General features: G+C 37.6%; 1 pseudogene; it reads right to left on the bottom strand.

Annotated features, from left to right (window-relative positions):
• Window positions 1–15,286: 15,286 nt before the first annotated feature.
• Window positions 15,287–24,428, bottom strand: part of LOC139039458 (large ribosomal subunit protein eL42-like) — a 106,897-nt pseudogene continuing 97,755 nt past the window's right edge.

The following is a 24,428-nucleotide window of genomic DNA, read 5'->3' as shown; positions in this document are numbered from 1 at the left end:
TCAGTAGTCTTTGAATGTCCATACCCCTTCATCTATTTTTGGCACATCTAGAACATTTAGGGAGAAAGAAATGGCAACTCACTCCAGTGTTCTTGCCTGGAGAATCCTAGGGACGGAGGAGCCTGGTGGGCTGCCATCTACAGGGTCCCACAGAGTGAGACACAGCTGAAGCAACTTAGCAGCAGCAGAACATTTAGTGTTTATATGACAGCTTTTTTTTGATTACTTGCAAGAGTACAGTTGAAAAGACAATTGCAAATTTGGTCACAGATCAAGAGGAAAGTTTAAAATCTAGCCTTCCAAATAGTCCAGGTTATGTTTGTACTAATTTTTAAAATCATTTTGAAAAACAGACATGATAATTTCCAGTCCTCAAAGCCTTTGTGAATTTCCTAAAAAGATGTCGTCATGGATACTAGCTTAAAAAACAAAGCTTTGGAAGCAATTTTTTGGATTTGGTCATGTGACGACTGTCCCCTTAGGTATGAGGTTTATCAGTGAGTATTTTCTGAGCAAAGCACTTCCATAGAGAAGTGTAAACCAGTATATCCTTCTTGTATAGTGTTTGGGAAAAGTACCCACTGCTAGAATTTACAGGAAGTGAAAACTAGGCTAGTTTGGACAGGTTGGGGGGAGGGTGATGGTGCAGAGGGAGAAAGAAGGAAAATCTAAATGCTGAAGTAGACAAGATGGAATTGTAAAATTAGGAAAGACATCATCAGAATCTACCCACAAACTCTTTGGGTCTTATTTACCACATAATTGCTTAAGTATATAATTGCTCAACTCCCTAGACCAAGCAAATCAAAATCAGGTGAAAATCAGCATTTTCACCTCACACTCTATGCCCTATGCTTTGTTCTGCTTTTTAAACATTCTTTGAATCAAATACCCTGGAAAAGTGTCTGAATAAGTAATTCTAGGTTTTCCCACAAAAATTCTGAAGTGAGAGAGAGTAATGGAGTAAAGAGAGAGAAAATGCAGACTGTGAATGATGAACAAGGAGACCCCTGAGAGAAATGTATTCAGAAAGAATTTTGGATTTTTCAAAATCCCTCCTCTATAGAGAAAGACACTGTGAATGGGCATTCTTAGAGCTAATTGTACCCAGAGTGAATGCTAGAGGAAGAACAACCGTCAACAAAATAAAACCAACAAAAACCACCACCCAAAGCCCACAGACAGATGATCTCTATGTTCTACTTATTAATTCAAATATAATGAAGGCACAAAACATATTTCTTTAGATGGAGTGGTATTCTCATATTTTCTAAATGCAAAATTAAATAGATCCTTCTTTCTTCTTTGTAGCCCATTTGCCACTTATTTCCTGTTCTATTTAAATGTTGTCTTGGCTTTTAAAGTCCCCTGAAATTATGTTGTGTCCTTTATTGGTGGTGACAGTCAAGTACCTAGTGAGCTGGCATCTGCTTCCCAGTTCCCCATCTCTGTTGGCACAAAAGGGAGTCCTTCACTGGACACCTTGGAAGAATGATTGGGCATGGAGTGAGGTCATGGCCAATGCATAGCTCATAGAGGTACACTTTTTATCCCTTACTCCAAGGCAGTTTTGACACTTTTCTCAGTTGCCTTCTTGAAGAATCCATCTGGTTAAGAAATTTCCAATGATCATTTTTTCAGAGTCTTTGAAGAAAGAAGAATGGATTAAATCATTAGATAGGAGAAAAGGGTTTAAACTGAAAACACAGACTAATCATTGCGGTGAACACCGTCTGTTTGCTGGTGATCTGGGCAAGTGAGTGAGTCCTGGAGACCTGACAGCTGGCTGGCAGATTTCTGAATGAGTAAGGAAATTTTCCAGTTCATCTGTGGAGAATTTAGTCTGACATTACAGCGTTAGGCTACCCATCTGCAGCCTGCAATTGGTACAGACAAGAGAATCACTATTACTTTGTGGAGACAAGCCACAAATCTGGAATGAGGCAGACCAGCATGTCTGTTTGGGGTTGGCAGGGCTGAGGTTTAGTCTATTGTTGCAGGCCTGCCTTGCCAAAGGAGAGTGAGCGTCCGATTGCATTAGGCGCTCATTATACACAATGTCTTAGAATGGACAGAATGTGTGGATTGAACTGAGAAAGCCTGACTCTATGAAGGCTATTGTTCACACGCCCTAGCTTGTTGTTTGTGCCCTTCCTAATGGACTGGTATCTTTTCCCTCCAAGGGCCATTTATTACTCAAGTTGGATGACTCTGTTTTGGTGCTGATATCAGTTTATGGGTTATTATATCCATTTGCAAATCATGACTCAAAAGAGGAAATTCTGGGATCCAAAACACTCCATATGCCCATAAATCACAAACCGGATCAAAGTTGGCAACATGAAAGTGATTGTGTTGGGAGTTTGAAAGCTTCAGTCAGTCATCCTTTATTGAGCCTCTCTCTGATATTGTATGCTGCATTACTTGAGGGATTGCAAAGGAAATAAGTAATATGGAAGAATACACGTACAGAAAAGAACTTAGAGGTCATGCAGTCCAAATGGCCATCTCAAAGAGAACACTGGTTCTTTGCCATTGAACTTCTATTTTATTTTTTTTTTTCATTTATTTTTATTAGTTGGAGGCTAATTACTTTACAATATTGTAGTGGGTTTTGTCATACATTGACATGAATCAGCCATGGAGTTACATGTATTCCCCATCCCGATCCCCCCTCCCTGAACTTCTATTTTAAAGGAGAGGACACGTAAAACAGTAAGAGCTTATGTGTTGGCCCAAATAGAGCAAATAAAATGGGCCTTACTTTCTTTTTTTTTTTTTTTTTTTTGTATTTTGGTGAAGCTGATTGGTTGATTCTAAAGTAGTTTTTTTTTTTTTCACTGATATTACTAATAGTAGAAGCGGTTGCAGTATACTGAGCTCTTACCAAGTAAGTTACTTTTTGCAAGCAATGTATCATTAATCTTCACAAAACTCTAAGGTAAATACTATTATTTGCTTCCACTAAAAGTATATTAAGGTTTTGAAGTTCACCTAGATTTCATGACTTGCCCAAGATCAGAGAGATAGAAGTGGACAGAATCAGGCTTTAAACCCAGATAAAGAGCCTCAATTTATCTCTACATGGGAGGGGAAAGTAAATGTAGAGTCCTAAGAACTGAGATTAATGCCTTTTTTGCACTTTGAATAACTAGAATAAGACTTCCATTCTCTGAGTCTCAATATACTCATTTGAAATGGCAAAAATAGTGGCCTGTCAACACATAGGTTGAGATGAACATACAAAATAATGTATGTGAACTTGCTTTAAAAATTCAAAAGCATTACTAACACAATCTTTCATTTAGGCAATATACATTAACTTCCATTGTGTTCACACTTTGCTAGTACAGTGTTAGAATAATAAGACATGGTGGAGACCACAGACATCACAGCCTGTTGGGAAAGGAGAAGCACATGATTACATTGTAATGAGGTAAGCACCATGGCATCAAGAGGAGAAACAATGAACACCATCTGGAGAGGTTGATGATTACTTTATAGAAGACACAATATGTTAGATTTTTGTCAAATGGAGAAGCAGGCTCATATCTGACCAATAAAACATCATGAGAAGGAGAGATGAGATGAATATGGTAAGTTAGAATAAAGATATTTTTAAGTATTTTAAAATAAGCTTTTTATTTTAGATTTACAGAAAACTTGTGAAAATAACACAGAATTCTCATGTATACACTGTACCCACATTTTCTTATTAATATCTTAGTATGATAAGGGGATGACAGAGGATGAGATGCTTGGATGGCATCACCGACTCAATGGACATGTGTTTGAGTAAGCTCCAGGAAGATGGTGAAGGACAGGGAAGCCTGGCGTGCTGCAGTCCATGGGGTCGCACGAAGTCAGACATGACTGAGTGACTGAACAAATGATAAAATTTTCAGAATTAATAAAATAATATTGACATATTAATGAAAGTCAATGCTTTATTCTGATTTCCATATTTTTTACCAAACACCTTTTTTCTGTTCTGGATTCAAATCCAGGGTACTACATCCCATTTAGTTTTATCTGTTTAGGCTCCTTTTAGCTGTGTCAGTGTTTTCTTGTTTTTGATGACCTTACAAGTTTTGAGGAGTACTAGTTAGGCAATTTGTAGAATATTCCTCATTTGGGATTTTTCTGTTTACTTTGACTGAATTTTCAACATGTTTGTCATTTTTTACATTAATATTGATCACCTAGCTTTAGATAGTGTTACATTTCTCCATTATGTTATTTTTTCCTTTTCTCCCTTTTTGATACTAAACTTCCAAGAAGAAACTCACTGTGCATAGCCCTACAAAAAGAGTGAAGAATTATGTGCCACTTCCTTGAGGGTGAAGTAGCTACATAAATAACTTGAAATTATTTTGCATGGGTAATTTGCCTGTTATCCTCACTTATTCAATCAATATATATATGTGTACACAAGCTAAGTCACTTCAGTCATGTCTGACTTTTGGCAACCCAATGGACCTGAGGACCCTGCCAGGTTCCTCTGTCCATGAGAATTTCCAGGCAATAATACCAGAGAGGGTCGCCATGCCCTCCTCCAGGAGATCATGGGGAGGGATTGGGGGCAGGAGGAGAAGGGGGGAGACAGAGGATGAGATGACTGAATGGCATCACCGACTCGATGGGCATGAGTTTGAGTAAACCCCGGGAGTGGGTGATGGACAGGGAGGCCTGGCATGCTGCGATTCATGGGGTCGCAAAGAGTAGGACACGACTGAGAGACTGAACTGAATTGATGAACCCGTGGAAATTTATCTTATACTTTAGACTATAAATTGGGTTGGCAAAAAAGTTCATTGAGTTTTCTGTACTATCTTACAGAAGTAACCTAGTGAAATTTTTGGCCAACCTGACACAATACTCCTTTACTTGTTGTTTAAATTGTTCCAGCCTTGCTATCAGGAGTTCCTTCAGTTGGCTCCTATAACTCTGGCTTACTCCTCTCATTGTGTTTTTTCCTCATATTTTCTTTCTGACACTACTCAACACTCCGGGCTCATCTTGTTATTTTGTATCCTAGCATCATCCAAGGATCTGTGACTCATTTTATTGGACAATGGTATTAGAAATCAAGATCTGGGTGCTAGTTATGCTTGTTGCTACTGTGACATCATTGCTGCTAGGCTTTCTCAGCTGACAGAGAAAGAAAAAATATGTATGTATAAATTAATCAGTGTAGATTTAAGATATTTTTGTATGTAATTATCTGATCAATAGTGAGCTAAGCATGAATTCATATTAAAGTCCCAAACTCTAATCCATACAACATGGTTCATTCCAGTATTCTCCTCTTGTAGATTCTTCAGAAATTCCTACCTAGACAGTCATCAGTTCAGCTCAGTTCAGTCTCTCGGTTGTGTCCGACTCTTTGTGACCCCATGAATCGCAGCACATCAGGCCTCCCTATCCATCACCAACTCCCGAGGTTTACTCAAACTCATGCCCATCGAGTCGGTGATGCTATTCAGCCATCTCATCCTCTGTCTCCCCCCTTCTCCTCCTGCCCCCAATCCCTCCCAGCATCACGGTCTTTTCCAATGAGTCAACTCTTTGCATGAGGTGGCCAAAGTATTGGAGTTTCAGCTTCAGCATCAGTCCTTCCAATGAACACCCAGGACTGATTTCCTTTAGGATGGACTGGTTGGATCTCCTTGCAGTCCAAGGGACTCTCAAGAGTCTTCTCTAACACCACAGTTCAAAAGCATCAATTACACTGATTTTTTAAATATTGAATCATCCTTCCATACCTGAAATGAATCCCACTTGGTTACCATGTTTAATTTTTTTTTAACATTCTTGGATTCAGTTTGCTAATATTTTAGTAATGATTTTGCATATAGGCTTGTGTTTTATCCATAGTTTTCTTTTTTGTAATGTTTTTAATCTGGTTTTGTTGTTAGGGCAGTGTTGGCCTTTGTGAAATGAGTTAGAAAGTCTTCCCTGTGCTTTTATTGTTTGAAAGAGGTTATGGAGAGTCGGTGTTTTTTGTTCCTTAAATGTTCTGTAAAATTCACCAGTAAAACCATTTGGACCTGGTACTTTTCTTTTTGGAAGTTTATTAATAATTAATGTAATTTGTTTAATAGAGTTTTTTCAAGTTTCTTCTTCATGTGGGAATTTTGGTAGATTATGTCTTTCAAGGAAATGGTCCATTTCATGTTGTTAAATTTGTAGGAACAGCATTGTTCATAGTATTCTTTGGGATCCTTTTAATGTACACAAGATAAACACTTTCTGTCTGATATTGTTAATTTTTGTCTTTTTTTTTAACCAATTTTATTGAACTTTTTAAAGAAACGGTTTTTGGTTTTAATGTCTTTCATCTATCATTTGCCTGTCTTAAGTTTTATTGATTTATGCCCTAATTTTCATTTTTTCTTCTTGCTTTATGCTTAAATTAGTCTAGTTTCCTAAGGAGGAGGAGCAGGTTATTGAATTTATACCTCTGTTATCTTCTAAGATATGGTTTAATACTATAATTTTCTTTCTAATCACTTTTTTTTTTGCTACATCCCACACTGTTTGATAAACTGCTTTTTAATTTTCATCTAGTTTAAATATATAAAAATTTCTCTTGATTCATTGACCCAGTGTTATCTAGAAATCTGTTGTTTTTAAATGACTAGGATTTTCCAGCTATATTTCTGTTTCTAATTTCTACTTTAATTCCATTGTAGTCTGAGAACATAGTTTATAAAGCGTCTAGTCTATTTGTGTTAGTTGCTTTATGGCCTAGTTATGTTAAGGTCAGCTATATCCTTACTCATATTCTGCCAATATTGATCTATTACTGACAGAAGTGTGTTGAAATCTTTGGTAGTGAATTTATCTATTTTTCCTTTCAATTCTATTGATGTTTGCCTCATATATCTTATTGCTTTCTTGTTAGGTATATAGCTGTTTAGAGTTGTTGTGTCTTCTTAGAGAGCTAATCACTTTGTCATTATGTCATACTTCTCTTTACCCCAGACAATCTTCCTTTTTCTGAATGTAGATTTGTTAGAAATTAGTGTATCAACTTTAGCTTTCTTGGGTTAGTGTTAGCCTGGTATATTTTTCTCAATCTCTTTACTTTTAACTTATGTGTCTTTTTATATTTAATGTGGCTTTCTAATATGTGGTTAGGTCTTGTGTTGTTTATCCAATATGACAATGTATATTTTTAATAGGTGTATTTAGACCATTCACATTTAAAGTAATTATTGATATAATTGCATTAACATCTACTGTGTTTGTATCTGCTGTCTATTTTCACTTTGTTTTCCCTCCTTTTTTTTCCACTTTGTTTTCCCTCCTTTTTTTACTTTCTCTCATTTTAAAGTAAAATCACAAAATATTTAGTAACTCCTCAGCATTACAATTATGCATCTTTTCAAACTACTTATTGACCTACAATTTACATACACATTTTTAACAATCTAACTCCACTTTCAAATAATACTACACTTACTCACTTATAAATAGTACTTTATATTCACAAACAGGTATTTTATTTTATTTTATATCTTTTTTTTCATTTATTTTTATTAGTTGGAGGCTAATTACTTTACATCATTACAGTAGTTTTTGTCATACATTGAAATGAATTAGCCATGGATTTACATGTATTCCCCATCCCGGTCCCCCCTCCCACCTCCCTCTCCACCCGATCCCTCTGGGTCTTCCCAGTGCACCAGGTATTCACAAACAGGTATTTTATAACAGAGTATTGCCAGTTTCTCCTTTTTATCCTTTGCGGTACTGTTTTCACTTATTTCACTTAGCCACATACTACAGTCATCCAATAAATTTTTACTATTATAACTTAAAACAGTTATATATTAAATCAATTAAGAATAAGCAAATCAAAATTATTTTTCTCTCTCTCTCTTTTCTTTAGGGGATCCAAGTTTCTGACCTGTATATCTACTTTCTGCATGAAAATCTTTTTTTTTAATTTCAAGGTAAGTCTGTTGATGATGAATTCCCTCAACTTTTGCTTGTCTGGTAAATTCTGTATTCTTCCCTTGTAAAGAATGATTTCCCTTAATATAGAGCTCTAGGTTGGTGGTTTTCTCTTTCAACACTTTGAATATGTCACTCTAGTCTCTTACTTAATATATGATTTCTGATGAGAAGTCCATTGTCATTCTTATACTTGCTCCTCTATTAGTAAGTAATTATGCTGAAGCTGAAACTCCAGTACTTTGGCCACCTCATGAGAAGAGTGGACTCATTGGAAAAGACCCTGATGCTGGGAGGGATTGGGGGTAGGAGGAGAAGGGAACGACAGAGGATGAGATGGCTGGATGGCATCACCGACTCGATGGACATGAGTTTGGGTAAACTCCAAAAGTTGGTGATAGACAGGGAGGCTTGGTGTGCTGTGATTCATGGGGTTGCAAAGAGTCAGACACGACTGAGTGACTGAACTGAACTGAACTGATTCCCCTCCCTCTGGTATCTTTTAAGATTTCCTTATTGTCTTTGATCTTCTGTAATTTTAATATGATATACCTTGCGGGTGGGGGGGGTTGCTGTATGAAAGGAGGTGGTTTGTAATTATTTTACTTAGTTGAGCTTCCTGAACCTGTGGTCTGGTATCTGTCATCAATTTTGAAAGTACTTGGAAAGTTCTCCATTCTCTTTCTTCTCATTCTAATGCTTCAAGAATGTGTTCAATACACCTTTTGAAATTGTCCTACAGTTTCTACATGCTTCATCAGTTTTTTAAATTCTTTGTTCTCTCTGGATTTCAGCTCATAATTTCTTTTGACCTGACTACAAAATTGCTAACTTGTTCTCCAGCTATGCCAAGTTTATTGATAATTCCATTAAATACAATCTTCATTTCTGTTACGCTTTTTTTGGTTACTAGAATTTCCTTTTAATTCTTTTTTGGATTATGTATCTTTTTGCTTACATTACCCATATGTTCTTGCATGTTGCCATTAAAGTCCCTAACATTTGAATCACAGTTATTTTAAATTCCCTTTCTGATAGTCCCCAAATCCGTGCTATTTCTAGTTCTGGTTCTGATGATTTCTTTACCTTTTCATACTATTTTTTCTCTCAAATATCTCATAGTTATTTTGCTTCTGTTGAAAGTCGGTGTTTTTATGTTAAGCCATTAAATAGGTAATAGGAATGGAGGTATGTAGGTATTTGGTCTGAGGATTTATGTTAGCTGCTTAGGAGTTTGGTTGTGTTTAGTGTTTGCTCTAGCATTATGTACTAAAGTCTTCAAATTCCTGTAATGTCTGAGTTTTTGTCTTCCTGTGTGACTTGAGCTTCCCTCAGTACTCCTTGCAGAGTTCATGTCTTGCTGCTCATTCAGCTGCAATCCACTGTTATTATACCAGAACACTATTGGTATAGCTGTATTTTACGGAGGAGAGGAGCATTCTATAATCTTTCAATTAAATCTGTTTTGCACACTCTGCATCTTGGTTCTGTGACTTTCACAAGTGTTTTTCCATTGATATAGCTTTCCTCCAATACCCCCACTTTCTCTTTTCTTCTTGGTTGCAGAATTCTCAAAATATGTTTTGAGGTCTGGACACCAGTAGACTGGAAGTGACTGGAGTGGGTGGCATGCACGACCCTAGCAGGAAAAATGTTCTAGAAAGCTTTTCACTTGGAGTGTTTTATAATGGATAAATTTATAATGGATAAATTTATAATCGATAAATCTCTGTCCATATTTCACAATAATTACTCTTTCCCTCCCCCTACCAGAGCCATTAGATCTTTCTTAGATCTTCGCCATGAGCATCCGGTGAGTTTCTCAGTAGTAAAGCCCTGAAAGGGCTCCTCCAGCCCCCAAGACTGCAGCCTTCAGGAGTTTCTCACTCGCTGGCTAAGCCACTCTTAGCTCCAGCAATTCCTCAAAATACCATTCAAGTATTACTACCATTTTATGGCTCCAGCGGGTTTCTGCTTCAGATAAGACCTTGATTGTGTGTCTCTGGATGAGCCTATTTCTCCAACTTAAACATTATAGCAACCAGCAGCATCAGTTCTCTTTGCTCCCAAGTAAAACAGTTTTCAGTTTTTCTAGGTTTTAGTTGTTATGAGGATGGGATTGATAACCTCTAAACTCTTTGCTCTCTTGGAGTTGAAACTGAAAGTCCAAGGAGACAATTTTCCTATGGCTGGAATTTAGGAATTATAGCTAAGTAAGAGAGGCAAAGCTAGAAAAATAGGTGTGGTAACATTTCTCCAAGACTTTTTGTGCTATGCTAAAAGTTTGGATTGTATGCTGCTGCAAGTCAGAAATATGAAATCACAGAAGAGTTTTGTCAGGGTAGTGACACAACTGGAAAGATTACACTGTTAGAGTAGGAGGACTTCTGGAGACTAGAGACACAGATGTTATCTGCTGAGACTTACACAATTGCATCACACAAACATGTCCCATTTAGATATCTTAGGTGAATTTGATGGGACTGTTGTTGTTTCAACAGAGCACATGTCACTATTTACTTTAAGTGAATTAGAAAGAATGCTTTTTTGTGTTCTGTTCTACATTGCTTTCCCAATGAATTGGGCATGACATGAATGTGTGTCCAACTCTTTGGGACCCCGTGGACTGTAGCCCACTAGGTTCTTCTGTTCTTGGGATTTCCCAGGCAAGAATACTGGAGTAGGTCATCATTTTCTCCTCCAGGGGATCGTCCTGACCTGTGGATCAAACCTGTGTCTCCTGCATAGGCAGGTAGATTCTTTACCAGTAGTGCCACCTGGAAAGCCCTGAACTGGGCATAGCACATCCTTAAGTAGCAATTGAACTGAGTGAGCTGAATCATTGAGGAGTTTCAATGCATTTCAGCCCATGTAACCTGCATCAGCTATGCTGTTAGAAATATAGGTTAGAGGTGGATTTATATATTATTTTCTAAAACCTTTATAAAGTCATGGTAATTTCATACTTTGCAGTGAAAAGGAGGCAAAACAGGTTAGTCTCTGTCATGCTGCTTTTGGGGGGATTATTATGTGAAAATTATAAAGAGGACAATTTATAGTAGCCTATATTTATACTGTTAAAATAACACACATGAATTAACAATTGTGATAGAGAGGTATATTTTCCCAGCCAAGCTTAGAAAATCATTATATCAATGATTAGGCAGGCATGCAGTTATCTATACTACCAATCAGATTGTGATGAACAAGAAAATACTAATACAAGGATGAAAGCAACATAAGTAACTTCCTTTGAGTTTTGGCTATGTAGCCAAGACCTGTGCTAAGCATTTTGTATCCATGATCACAGTTAATCTTTACAGAAACTCTGACATGTTGATATGATAATATCCAGTTTATAGATGAGAAATAGAGTCCTCAAGTGTTTTGTCCAAGGTCACAGTGAGCAGAGGAGCCAGGATTGGAAACGAGATCTTTCTGGCTCCCAAACTTCTGCTTCCATCTGTTCACCCTACATTAAGGTAAGGGAACACAGAAATTGTGGTTAATTCTATCTGGATGAGTCAAGGAAAGCTTCACAGAGAAGGTGGCATTTAAACTAGATTTTGACAGAGTAGTTGGATACTGTCAGGAATGAAAATGAGGAAAGAAGCATGTAAGACAGAAGAAAGAGCAAGAGGAAGGTATGAAGGAGTTCGAGGTTGGTGAAACGTGATATGGCAGGAGCATGGCACATGGATGAGATCTGTGGGTGAAGAGGCTGACCTAGATGGGGCTGAAAATAGAAGTTGAAGGGCATTTGCTGCCACGCTAAGGCATGAATTATGAACCATGAAGGGATTTTGGAACATAAGAGTTAGTGACCTGATCAAATCTGAGTTTTATCAAGGTTATGCTGGAGGCGTGTGGAAGATGAAGAGCAAGGAAGCAAGCCTGGAGGCAGGGAGATCATTTTGAAGTCTGTTATGAAATACAGGAAAAAAAGAAGTTAAAGACCCAATTCTTAATAAGTCAAAAGAGTCCAAAAAATTTATATGCAAGATCAGAATATTTTAAGTTCCTTTATAAGAAAAAACTTTTGATTCCCTTGAAATTTCTAACTATTCAAGCACTTAACTGTAAGTTGAAATGGTTTCAACGCCTGGGTTATAGTAAGAATTAAACCCAGGCTTAATGTTCTGAATTCTAGAGAGAAGTCCTCCTGTTTCTTTGGAATGTAAGACAGAAATAAAAATGAAAGTGTTCCAGCTTAGTTATGCCCAGAATGTGAGTCAACACTCATTTATTATTTGAGAGAGGTTAATTACTCAGTTTCTGCATTGTGCTACATAGTCCTTTATTGAAGGACTTTATCAAGCACCTATAGATATCAAGCACTATTATAGCCATTAGAGAAAAAGTGGTGAATAAAACAGATATGGAGCTGCTTCCAGAGGGTTTATTATCTAACAGACTTGGGGTATGGCAAGAAAATGCCCCAACTTTAACTGAAAAAAAGACTAATCAAAGTTTAAAAGAAACACGGGGCCAAGTTCTTTCCAGAGATGATGTAAATATGCATGCATACTTTATTTGTTCCCTACTTTTTTATATCGAAACCACTACCCTCTTCCAGTTTACTATTTCCTTCACATTTTCTTCAGGTGTGGCAAGTTTTTGGCCTATGACTTTGCTATGTAGCTCATACCTGGCTCCTTGTTACTCAGTCAATCTACTGTCATGACCTGGCTGACCTAGTCGAAGAATCCCCTTATAAACAGAAAACTCCCTTCTCCTTCAAGGTAGACTTCTGCTTCTTGGTACTAGACTTTTGATCTTGATGAACTTCAGACTCATATTGTTTTTGTTAAACAACACTAGAACTCAGGATCCTAAACTTTGAAAGTTAAAATATGCCTGCTAATCAAAGTATCTTTATACAGCTATTTATGTGAAAACTTAAATACATTCTATTTATCTAAAATGATACAATCCTAAAATGTGTTTAAAAAGAACAGCTAATAAAGCCCATTTTGGGGGCAGAAGGAAGTCCAAACAAATCTCATGGTTAATCCATGTCTTCAAAGTTCTTTTACAAAGCATGGGCATATTTCTTCCTTAGTGTTCAAGCTAGAAGGGGTGTGCAAACAAAATGCAGCCTAAAACTGGGGCAAGAAGTTTGGGTAAAATCCAGACATTCACTAGTCAGTACCAGTGGAATATTTCACAGAACTGGTCGTTTAAGGGGTTTCTTTATTCCTGGAAAGGGCAGTGATGGAACAGGATAGTGGACAGAGTCAGAAAATGGAAAAGCCGATTGTCTGTTAAAGGAAAGTGCAGATTCCCTCAGCCAAGACCTCTTTTAATTGGCAACTGGTCTGCGTGGGATTGGATCAGCCTCTCATCAAGTAAAGGCAGACCATCCTAGATGGACCATCTGCTTCATTTCCTGCTCAACGGCACTTGTTCAGTTCTTACCTTCAGAACCTGCTCCTCTTGATGAGATAAACAATATGCTTGAAGCACCAGAGACGCTGTGCAGCTTAGCTGAGAAATGATGTTTTATGAAGTGTCACCCTGTGCAACCATCTGCAGAGAATCCCATTTGACAATCCTTGGAGACGACTCCATTTATCCTGAGTTCTGATCCCATCAGCTGAAAACTGTCCATTTCTTCTTGGTTTAAAGACAGGGTACTCCAGTCCCCTTTTCTTAGTCCGAGAAAGGTTTTTCTATTATACAGTGACCCATGGATAAAAGAGTCACCAGAGATGAATTATTTAATGGGAATATGTGTAAAAGTTGATAATGCCTCACAGTCTAATAAGTAAGTTATAAATTCATTTCCTGCTTTCTGTGCATTATTCAGAAATAGGAACTACCCCACCTCAAGATAAGCTAGGAATTGAGGAGGTATAAATAAATGTTATAAAAACTTACATTGTACTTATATTGGTCATTAATGCATAATTTAAAACATCTAAAAATGTATACAATTGGTGTAATGAAGCACATATAGCATTTAACACTGACAATAAATATCATGTCATTTTAATCCACTTCTTTATATATTTTTTAAACAGGTATTTTCTCATATAACCATAATACTGTTAGTATAATACCAAAAAAAAATAATTCACTAATAACTTATGTCTAGACCATGTTAAAACTTTTTCAGTGATATAAAAAATGTTTTTAGTTATTTTTTCTCAGAAAAAAACCCAAAGCAATCTACTCATTGCATATGATTGTCATGGCTCTTAAGCATCTTCTTAAATACTTCTCTAGAATACTCTTTCCCTTTTTCTCTCACATGCCATTGACTTATTGAAAATATTGGACCAGTTCCCTTGTACAACTGGATTTCCTTCTAAGTGGCACAATTTTATTTGCTCCTTCATGTTCCACATTATTGCAGGATAAATTTAAACATAAAGGCATGATTGGATCACAGTATATTTTTTCCCTAAACCTCTGGTACTGTGTACCTCAAATTCATCTTTAGAGGTGAGTAAAATATTTAGTTTCCTAATGTTTGGTAATGCTAAATAATTATTGGGCACTTCAACTTTTCTCTCAATAGTGTGCCTTTATGACAGTTGTTTGAAAATGACTTTTCATTAGACCTTATGAAATGACAAGTTTCTAATTGTAACATTCCTCATATATTTGTTTGCTATTATTATTCTGTATAGAAAAATCGCCACTCATACACTTGATCAAGAGAGTATGAGCTATGGTGGACTTGGTTTCAACCCCTTCCCAAAGAACTTCATCTTTCCTTTCTGTGAGGAATGGGAATTAGAGATCACAGCCTGGGTTCTGGGGTTGCTCATTCATCCTGACTTGTCACTGTTTCTAGGTCTTTTTAGTAAGCTAAACTAGTCAGTACATGGTTTTAAAACAAAAGAAATTAATTTTTAATTTCTAATTCAATTTTAAGGTGTACAGTTTTTTTATTTCTAGGACTTTTCTCTCTCAAACTGAAAATCCTTATCTTCACCAATATTAAAATAATTACTTAATTTATCCAATGTAACTATAATGGTTTAAAAATAGAAAAAATAATGTTAGTACTCAAAGTAAGTGTCCAGAACATAGTTTAAAATCTCTATTTCCCTAGTTAAGGGTGAGAAGTTAGCATTATTTTCACACACACACACAGATGCATTTTAATTTTTCTTTCTATGTTGTACCTCTTGTCAGTTTCTGTATGAAGCATGATCATTTCCTTAATTATCAGGAGTGCTTTAATAAGGATATCAAAGCTCTAAGTTTCAAACATTTTTCTCAGTTTATCATTAACCCTTTTTGTAAAACCTGAACATAACCTCGAACTTCTATTACCTCTATATTAAAACAAGAGACGAAGCTTAGAATTGGATCATTGGCCTTCTAGTTTCTTAACTCCTCCCATTTCAAGATGTTTATATCTCTCTCAGATCTGCAGTTGGGCTCAACACATTCAGACTTGAGCACAGTCTTCTTCAGTTTTAGCCTTTTTCTGGAAAACTGGCTCCGTCTGCCTGCCACAACTATTTGGCTTTATGTCATAAAGCCTCTCTCGCTGGTCATACAGAAAATCCTTGCCTTTTTTTCTTATATGGTGCCACTTTGTGGGGTTGGTGCTTGCCACATGTGTCACAGAAAGTCCCGCAGGTCTTAGGAACATTTACCTAGTGTAGTGAGACACTATCATCATGGAGAGAAAGCTTATCTACTTTTTCACTCTGTATATAGCATTTCATAATGCAGATTTTTTAGTTTTTAATTTTGATATAGTTAAATTTATCAAGTTGTTCCTCTGTTGCTTCTAGATTTTGAATCAAAGGAAAATGTTATCTACCTTTGGCTAATAAAGGAATGCATTCTTATTTTTCCTCCTATGTATGTGGTTTCTTATTTTGATCTATTTGATATTCATATAGGTATATTGCATGAAGAACATATTAAGTTGTATCTTTTTTCTATATGGCTGCTCAGTTGGCACAAGTGTTTATTAAAATCTAGACCTTTACTTCTGGATGGAATGACTAGCTTGTCCCTCAATAAGACAGAAACAGTAGAATAAAAATGATAATAATAATAATATATGAAATGAATTGTTTACAGGTGTTGTTGAGCTTTCATGTCCTTTGGGGCTTGAGGGTCCCGTTTACTGGAGAGCAGAAAAATGCATTGAAATGAACCAAATACTCACTGTTGTCCTTACCCTCAAGGAATTTGATGATATATAAGTGCCCAGGGATGAGACGCCGAGAAGCTCAGCATAAAGCGGACTAAAAGACTGAGACAATATTGAGTTCACAATGTAATGAATTTTGACAAATGTATCCTGTCTTGTAACCAACACTCAAACAAGATATAGAATATTTCATCACCCTAGAAAATTCCTTTGTGCTTCTTTCCAGTCAATACTCTGCAGAGGCAATTACTGTTAGGATTTCTTTCATCATAGATTAGTTTTGACTTCTCTTGAAATTCTAATGGAGTCATAGAACATAAAGCACATTTATGTCTTCCTAATTTTATTAAACATAATGTTTTTGATATTCATCCATGTTGCTGTTTATACCCATATCTGTTTACTTTTCAGATTGGCTAATTTATTTTGGGAGATGTAGCTGTATTGTAAACTATAATCCAGCTGCTTGGGTCATTCGATACCCTGTATCCCTGCTTTACTTAGTCACCTTCCCATAGGTATTAGATTTTTCTGTTCTTTGTACCTCCACTGAATCTCATATACCCTTCTCCTGTGATACCTATACTCTTTGTAGGCAGAGACTTATGGCTTAGCCATCCTTTGTCTCCAAGTTTAGCACAGTTTGATTACAGAGTAGGTGGCCAGGATATGAAAGACCTGACCAGGATGCTGCTTTCAATGGATTGATCACCTATAACTATCATTGCCTCTCCACAGTTTGTTGCCTTTAAACCAACTGTCTTCCCTTGCCTTGAACAAACCTTAGATTTGTGTGTCTTGGCTTGATTTTTTAGATAATTGGCCAATATTGTTAGTGGCAACCTAAGCACTGAATCAGGTAAATAAAAATGCAGACTAGCTACGATACTACTTGGCACGCGTTAGCGGCTCAGTTATGTGGAAAGAAAGTAGTAGGGAACTCAAGCTCAATCCTTCTTGGGCCAATCATTCAAGCCAGAATTCCCACTGTGTTCTGAAGCTAAGCCTGGTCATAATAACAGCAGATTTTCCCCCTTAACTTGTGCTTCTTATGTAAACATTTCTCATGCTATTTGTATATTCTATATGTATCTCCATCAGAGGGCTTCTCTGGTGATTCAGGGATAAAGAATCTGCCTGCAAATGCAGGAGACACAGGTTCCAGATCCCCTGGGGAAAGGAATGGCAACCCAGTCCAGTATTCTTGCCTGGGTAATCCCATGGACAGAGGAGCCTGGCAGGTTATAGCCCATGAGGTCGCAAAAGAGTTGGACATGACAGCGACTAAAACAACAAACAACAGCAGTTTCCATCAGAAAGTAAGTACCTTTGAGCAAGTAACTATGTCTTCGGTACTTCTTTCACCTGCCATAGGACCAAGCTACAGTTTTATACACACTAACACTCAAACATGTAGAAAAAGAGGTAGTAATGAGTACAGAATGGAAAAATGAAGAGATCTAATCCCTCAGGTGCTTGATAACATACAATGTCACATAAAAGCTTATAACAACCATCACTCTTAATAGCACAGCAAAAGGAACAAAGAGATAAGAACAAAGAGAACATCTGAATCAAAAGCGAGAGGAAGAGATGAGAAGCTTAGCCATAAGAACGTTGTATAACTGAATTGCCAAACTCAAGGGAAAGATTTAGAAAAATATGATAAGCTCCACTTGCAGGAAACTTGGTTTTCTTAGCAAATGGATTCGGTAATTGGAATTTTTTTTCCTTCTTTTCCTCTGGGAGTGTGTGGATGAGAGTTAATTAATGTGGTAAGATTGTGCAGTATCTTTGAAAATTGTAACTTGTTAATAAAGACCCAAATTGCACTAGAGCTGTGTAATTTGGGTGATGATACGGGAATGGCTAAAGAAGACCCAGACCTACCAATCTATTCCCACTGAGATTTCAGGGCCCAGACTTAAGATTATATATAACTGGAGAAGAAATAAAATGGAGGAAGACAAATACCACAGATTTATAACAAATGATTGTGCACCTAACTGCATAGCTCTGTGCATAAACCTTACCTGTTTGTCTACTGCGGCAACTTTCAAATTTGCATACTCAAGATGAATTCCACGGTCTCTAAGTCTCCTTTCACTTCATTATTTTTTTCTTGCTGCTCATGTTTTCAAGAGTTGCTCAAGTATAACTATTGCTGAGTAATAAACTATCCCAAACTCAGTGATGTAAAACTCCTCTTTTGTAACTTTTACAAATTTGATGGATCAGAAATTCAGATAAGACGTGGAAGGGGGATGGTTTGTCTGTGTTCTATGATATAACAAGCTTCACATTGCTAGGAGTGAGTGGAACAGTGGGGACAAACATCTGGAGGCTTTGTTCCTCACATATCTGATGTCTGGGCTGGGGTGACTCCAAGCTGGGCTCAGCTTGGACTGTCTCCACAGCCCCCTCAGCATTGTGGCTGGGTTCTGAGACAGACATTGTTGGGACCAAGCATTCCCAGAGAGTCAAGCAGAAGTTCTCTGGTCTTAGAGCCCACCCCACCACCCCCCACCCCACCCTACCCCCCACCACCCCCCACCTCCCTGCCCACAAGTCTCGTGAATTCACTTCTCCTGTACTTTATCTTCAAGAGCAATCATAAGGATCCCAAGATTCTAGGGGAGGGAGAAAACATAAACACACCTCTGGATGGGAGAGATGTCAAAGAATTTGCATCCATTAAAAAAATGGCCACCATATCTGTACATTTAAAACAGGCAAAAGATGCTATTTTTATTAAGTAACACTATTCAGACTTGCTCAGAGGACCTGTTATATGTTTGGTTTTGGCCCATTGATTATTCATAGCAATGAGCCCTGGTTAATAGGATTCTAGGTTAATTTCTGCCGAAGAGATACTTGCATGATATTTGGGAGTGAGAAAAGGGGTCACTTCTGTTAGCAGGCAACAGTGGGCATGTGACAGATCTCTGCTTCAGTGGGACAGTCAGCTGAGTTCATTACTGGCAGTTTCCTTGTGTGTGTGTTCAGTCACTTCAGTTGTGTCCAACTCTGTGGCCCCACGGTCTGTAGCCCTCCAGGCTTCTCTGTCCGTGTGATTCTCCAGGCAAGAATACAGAAGTAGGTTGCCACGCCCTCCTCCAGGGGGTCTTCCTGACCCAGGGATCAAACCTATGTCTCTTATGTCTCCTGCATTGGCAGGCAGGTTCTTTACCACTAGCACCACCTGGCAATTTCCTTACCATCCTAATTTCCTAAAACCTAGCAGTCTTCTCCCCGCTGCCAACCTTCCTATCAGCTCTGTAAGCACTAACTCTCTGTATTCAGTTCTTTCTTTGAAATACCTGGAGAATTTCCCCTGTTTTTACAACTGACCCCTTTTTATGATAAAATTTATTTACACACTTACATTTAATTAGATCAGGGAATTCTTTCACAGGTATATTTCTAGTGGTCAGACATATTGCATTTGGGGATTGGCAAAAATTACCTTTATTATATGGTAATAACTCATTTTATTTACTCAATTAATTTGTATTGAAGGTCTTCAAATAAATAGTTAGGGACATAATTTTTGCAATCAAGTTATTAATTTGAGCCTGAGATAATCTTTAGTAAGAAAAGAAGAAAACATAGAATATTCTGACAAAATCCTACTTTGGGATAAAATGCCGTGAATATACAGAACTTCTAAATAATAAACCCCTAAACAATATGATCTATATGGAATAAACTAGACTAATACTCAAAGAACTCTGAAATTTAAGAAGACATTTGGAATAGTAAAGAAGAAAATGTGTTTTAGTTTAGCTCATTTTATCCTTTTTTGGAGTTTTTTTTCCAGTTGAATTTTTATCAGAGTATATGTCTGTGTTACATATGTATGTGTGCCTATGTATCTATGCCACTTCTCATCTTTATCTATGGAACAGAGAGTGGTAATGAGATGTTTTCTATATCTAGTCTATAAATATATATCAAATGTGATATACAAGGACACTACTAATTCTGTGGAAGACAAAAGTAGAAACAGCATTGTCTTTGCTCCTCAAGATCATAGTATTCCATTAATTTCAAGGAAAAGAACAGGTTTTAAAAGGTTACAGTCAAGCTTGAATTTAACTGAAAGTGAGGTAGTGCAAAAAATAATTGGGGCAAAGTTTCCAAAGTGTACTTGAAGGAAATTAGGAAAAGCAATTTTTTCTTCATCCTCTTTATATCTAGACTCTCAAGAGGTCAGACTGTTAAAAATTTTTTTTAACTTGAAGTTTACCAGGTAAATATCACTTTGCTAGTTAAGATAGTATTAGCTAAATTTAGGAATCCAGTTTTGGTAACTATATGCCCTAAACCCTTCACACTTTGTCAGTTTATCAACAGATCTGCACGCAACTCCTAGAGAGTGTGGGTGTGTGAGTGTGTGCACACACATGTGTGTGTGTATGTGTGAGACCTGTTAGTGTGTTGACTGTGCTGCAATACCCTGCTCCACTGGTGAGAACACAAGGCTGATTATTGGACTATGTCACTTGTACCACCTGGAAGCTCTTTGCTTTTTAACCACATCATAATCCCTGCTAGTTACCTTACTACTGAGTGTTTTTAACCACAGAGATTGTTAAAGAATGGGAAAATTGTACATTGTTCAAAAACAAATCTGAGATTCATGCTTGTGGATTGATGGATTGATGGTTGCCTTATAGGGCAGTATTATCAAATATAATTTCCTGAAGCAAAATATCTATATCCAATGATATGCTATCATGCATTCTGGGTAAAATGTGATTTGCATACATCTATGGAGCCTACAGGGCTTCCCTGAAGGGTCAGTGGGTGAAGAATCTGTCTGCAATGCAGAAGACACAGGAGACATGGCTTTGATCCTAGGTCGGGAAGATCCCCTGAAGAAGGAAATGGCAACCCACTCCAGTTTCCTTGCCTGAAAAATCCCATGGAGAGAGGAGTCTAGCAGGCTATAGTCCACTGTGTCACAAAGAGTTGGACACAACTGAGTGACTAAACACACATGCATGGAGCCGACAAGGAACTTAGATAGAGACTTCTAAAGAGAGACATGTATTATAAGTAAATGAACATAATAAAGAGTTATCAGAGTCCTGATAAGTCTCTATAAATGAAAGTAGGTTGGGGGCATGAAGCAAGGACTACTATGGCTGTAGATTTAGGAATGTCTTGGGTAGAGGAAACAACACAAAATATACTGTGAAAATCACTAAGGTTTCAGCGGAAATAGGAGAAAGGGAAACGGTTCTCAAACACTAGCAGCTTGTTTCAGGTTGAATATATGGAGCAAGCAGGCTCTGGGGGAAGTTCCAGGGGAAAGAAGGGGCCCAGAGAAAGGAAAACCAGATGTGGATAGCCTGTCTTGTCTCAGAGTTTCACTTTGTACAGATAGGGTAGTCAGAAATGATTTCAATCATCATCATATCGCAAGGCCAACGTTGTGTCTTAGCAAAGATCATTCTGGTTGCAGTATGGAGAATGCATTAAAAGTTTACTGAGGGATGACTTGAGAGAACTTTAATATAATTTATATAAATGAGGTTAAAAAAAATTAGTCTTCTTAAAGGCTGAATGTGGGTGGGGCTACCTTTGGGCTACTCCTCCAATACTTTTCACCTTTCATTGTGTATATGTTTGGCTGGACCCGGGGGTGGGTACCGAGTAGGGGGTGGTAGATGTGTCCACAGAAAACAAATCCAGCATAGTGCAATATGTATAGTTATTTCTCCCTAAACATAAGTTCGAAATTCAGACCCTTTATCTGCCTCTACATAGAGTAAACGAGTGTGATGAGAAAGGGAGGAAGCAGGAAAAGGAAGTATTTAAAAATAAAACCAAGGTTGGAATAGCCAAATAGGAATTACACAAACAGAACTATCCCCAGTGTTGACTGTTCCTCAAAGACAGCAAAGGGCTATATAGAATGTGGATGGACTAAAAGTTAGCAAGAGGCTCTAAGTAGAAAGAAGTAAATAAATGAACTAGGATCAGAGAAAAATTTACAGTTAAAAAAGAAAAGCCTAATACATGGCTGCTTGCTAAGGTAGATCAATCAATCTATCATTAAGTTTGGGGATGCCTTGAAGAAAGATAGCTTTTAAGTAATCATCAGGAAAGATAGAAGATTTAAGAAAAAAAGAGATAATTAGAAATATACTTGTTAGAGGAAACATTGCATTGATTTCTCAATAAAAATATTAACGGCCTCCTCAGAAGAGTTCTTGGCTTAAAATTTGGGGGACGTATTATACTTTGTGAAGAAATGAAGACTTTTGCAAATTTATCAAACTACTGGCAAAGTAAAATGACTCAGGACTTAACTTTAAGGATACCAATACTAGACATAGCCAAAGAACTAAAAATGGATTAACTTAAAGATAATTTCATTCACAAGGGCCAAATTATAGAAAAATTATATAGGTGTGATTTTGTGGTAATTAAAGTTGAAACTATGACAGCTCCCAGGAATATAGTTTAACTGAGCTATTAACCTTCATTACTATATACCTTTATGAGTCCTTAAAAATCTAAGATTTCATGTCCATAAACTTGAATGTTTATTTTTCAGGAGTGATCTCTTCTAGGTCAGTTACAGTAACCAGACTCATACAAGAGTGATGGACAGACCAGATTAATGCACACATTTATAATGAGAAATTTAGTTTTCAAGAAAATTGTTATACTTGTTTCAGCTGATATGCCTATTGTCAAAAAGCTATGTAGGAAGGCAACCTATAATGAACAGACTTCTTGGTGATAGAAACAACCAGAATAAGTGGTATAATGCAAATATTTGAAGTCTTAAGATCATGTTTTACAGATGAGTTTATAAATGGACCAAAAGCACCAACTAGGATTGCTTGGTTCTCAAGGCTATGCTCACCCCATGTTTATAAATGTTCCCCTTTGTGCTATCTTTCTGGGCACTATAGATGGACTATTTTCCTTTCTAGTTCAGGCAAATGTTAGAAAGAAATGGGAAATCTAAGACATTTTTCATGAATTTAGTACAAACTAGAGGGAGGGGAAAGGCAGGAGATCCTTAAGGTTGGAGCTAAGTTAAGTTAGAGGAATGTAAGGATGTTATAACTTGAGCAATTTTCACCTGAAGCGAGAATGATGAATCAAGTCTCCAGGGGATGGCATGAGGGATGCTAGAATTTCTTAGAGCTGAGGGCAGCATGTGCTTACAATGGTAGGCAGCTGTGATGTTGGTGGTTTTGACCTGAAGCCAGAGACAGATGTGGGGAGGAAAGTCTTTTTCTTAAGTACCTCAAGGAAAAAACAAATTTGTGCAGAAACTGAAAAGTCAAAGGCTAAACGTCCTAGTTCAGAAGTCTTAACACATCCTAGACCAATAGTCTAATCATTCTTGACCAATAGTCTAATACACCCAAGTCTAAAGTTCACAGAAAAGTTACAAGTGATGTTAGATAATGTGGATATCGCTCTGTGCTGAGCAAAGGGTAGATTGCTGTATGTGACGTGCTGTGAACCTATCTGAAAATTACTTTTGTGTTTAATACAGTCTATGGGAAACCCAGAATGGCTCCGTGGGTAAAGAATCCACCTGCAATGCAGGAGACATAAGAGACACGGGTTTGATCCCTGGGTCTGGAAGATCCCCTGGAGAAGGAAGTGGCAACCTGCTCCAGTATTCTTGTCTGGAGAATCCCATGAACAGAGGAACATGAAGGGCTACAGTCATGGGGTCGCACAGAGTCAGACACAACTGAGCAACTAAAGACACACAGCACAGGCAAGGATATTGGAATGGGCAGCTGTTCTCTTCTCCAGGGGATCTTCCCAACCCAGAGATCAAACCCGGGTCTCCTCCATAGCAGGCAGATTCTTTACCACCTGAGGCACCAGGGAAGCCCCATGCTCAAGTTGTTTTTGTTCAGTTGCCCAGTCATGCCCAACTCTTTGCAATCCCACGGACTATAGCACACCAGCTCTCTCTCTCCCTTACCATCTCCCAAAATTTGCCCAAGTTCATGTCCACTGCATCAGTGACATCATCCAGCCATCTCTTCCTCTGATGCCCTCTTCTCCTTCTGCCCTCAGTCTTTCCCAGCATCAGGGACTTTTCCAATGAGTCAGCTGTTCACATCAGATGACCAAAATATTGGAGCTTCAGCTTTAGCATCAGTCCTTCCAATGAGTATTCAGGGTTGATTTCCCTTAAGATTGACTGGTTTGATCTCCTGCTGAAGGGACTTTCAGGAGTCTTCTCCAGCACAACAGTTCGAAGGCCTCACTTCTTTGTCATTCTGCCTTCTTTATGGTCCAGGTCACAACCATACGTGACCACTGGGAAACCATAACCTTGACTATATGG

This window comes from Odocoileus virginianus, chromosome 18, assembly GCF_023699985.2.
Source record: "Odocoileus virginianus isolate 20LAN1187 ecotype Illinois chromosome 18, Ovbor_1.2, whole genome shotgun sequence".
Taxonomy (NCBI): domain Eukaryota; kingdom Metazoa; phylum Chordata; class Mammalia; order Artiodactyla; family Cervidae; genus Odocoileus; species Odocoileus virginianus.
The sequence above is the reverse complement of the archived record's forward strand: the minus strand, read 5'-3'. Positions and strand labels throughout refer to the sequence as shown.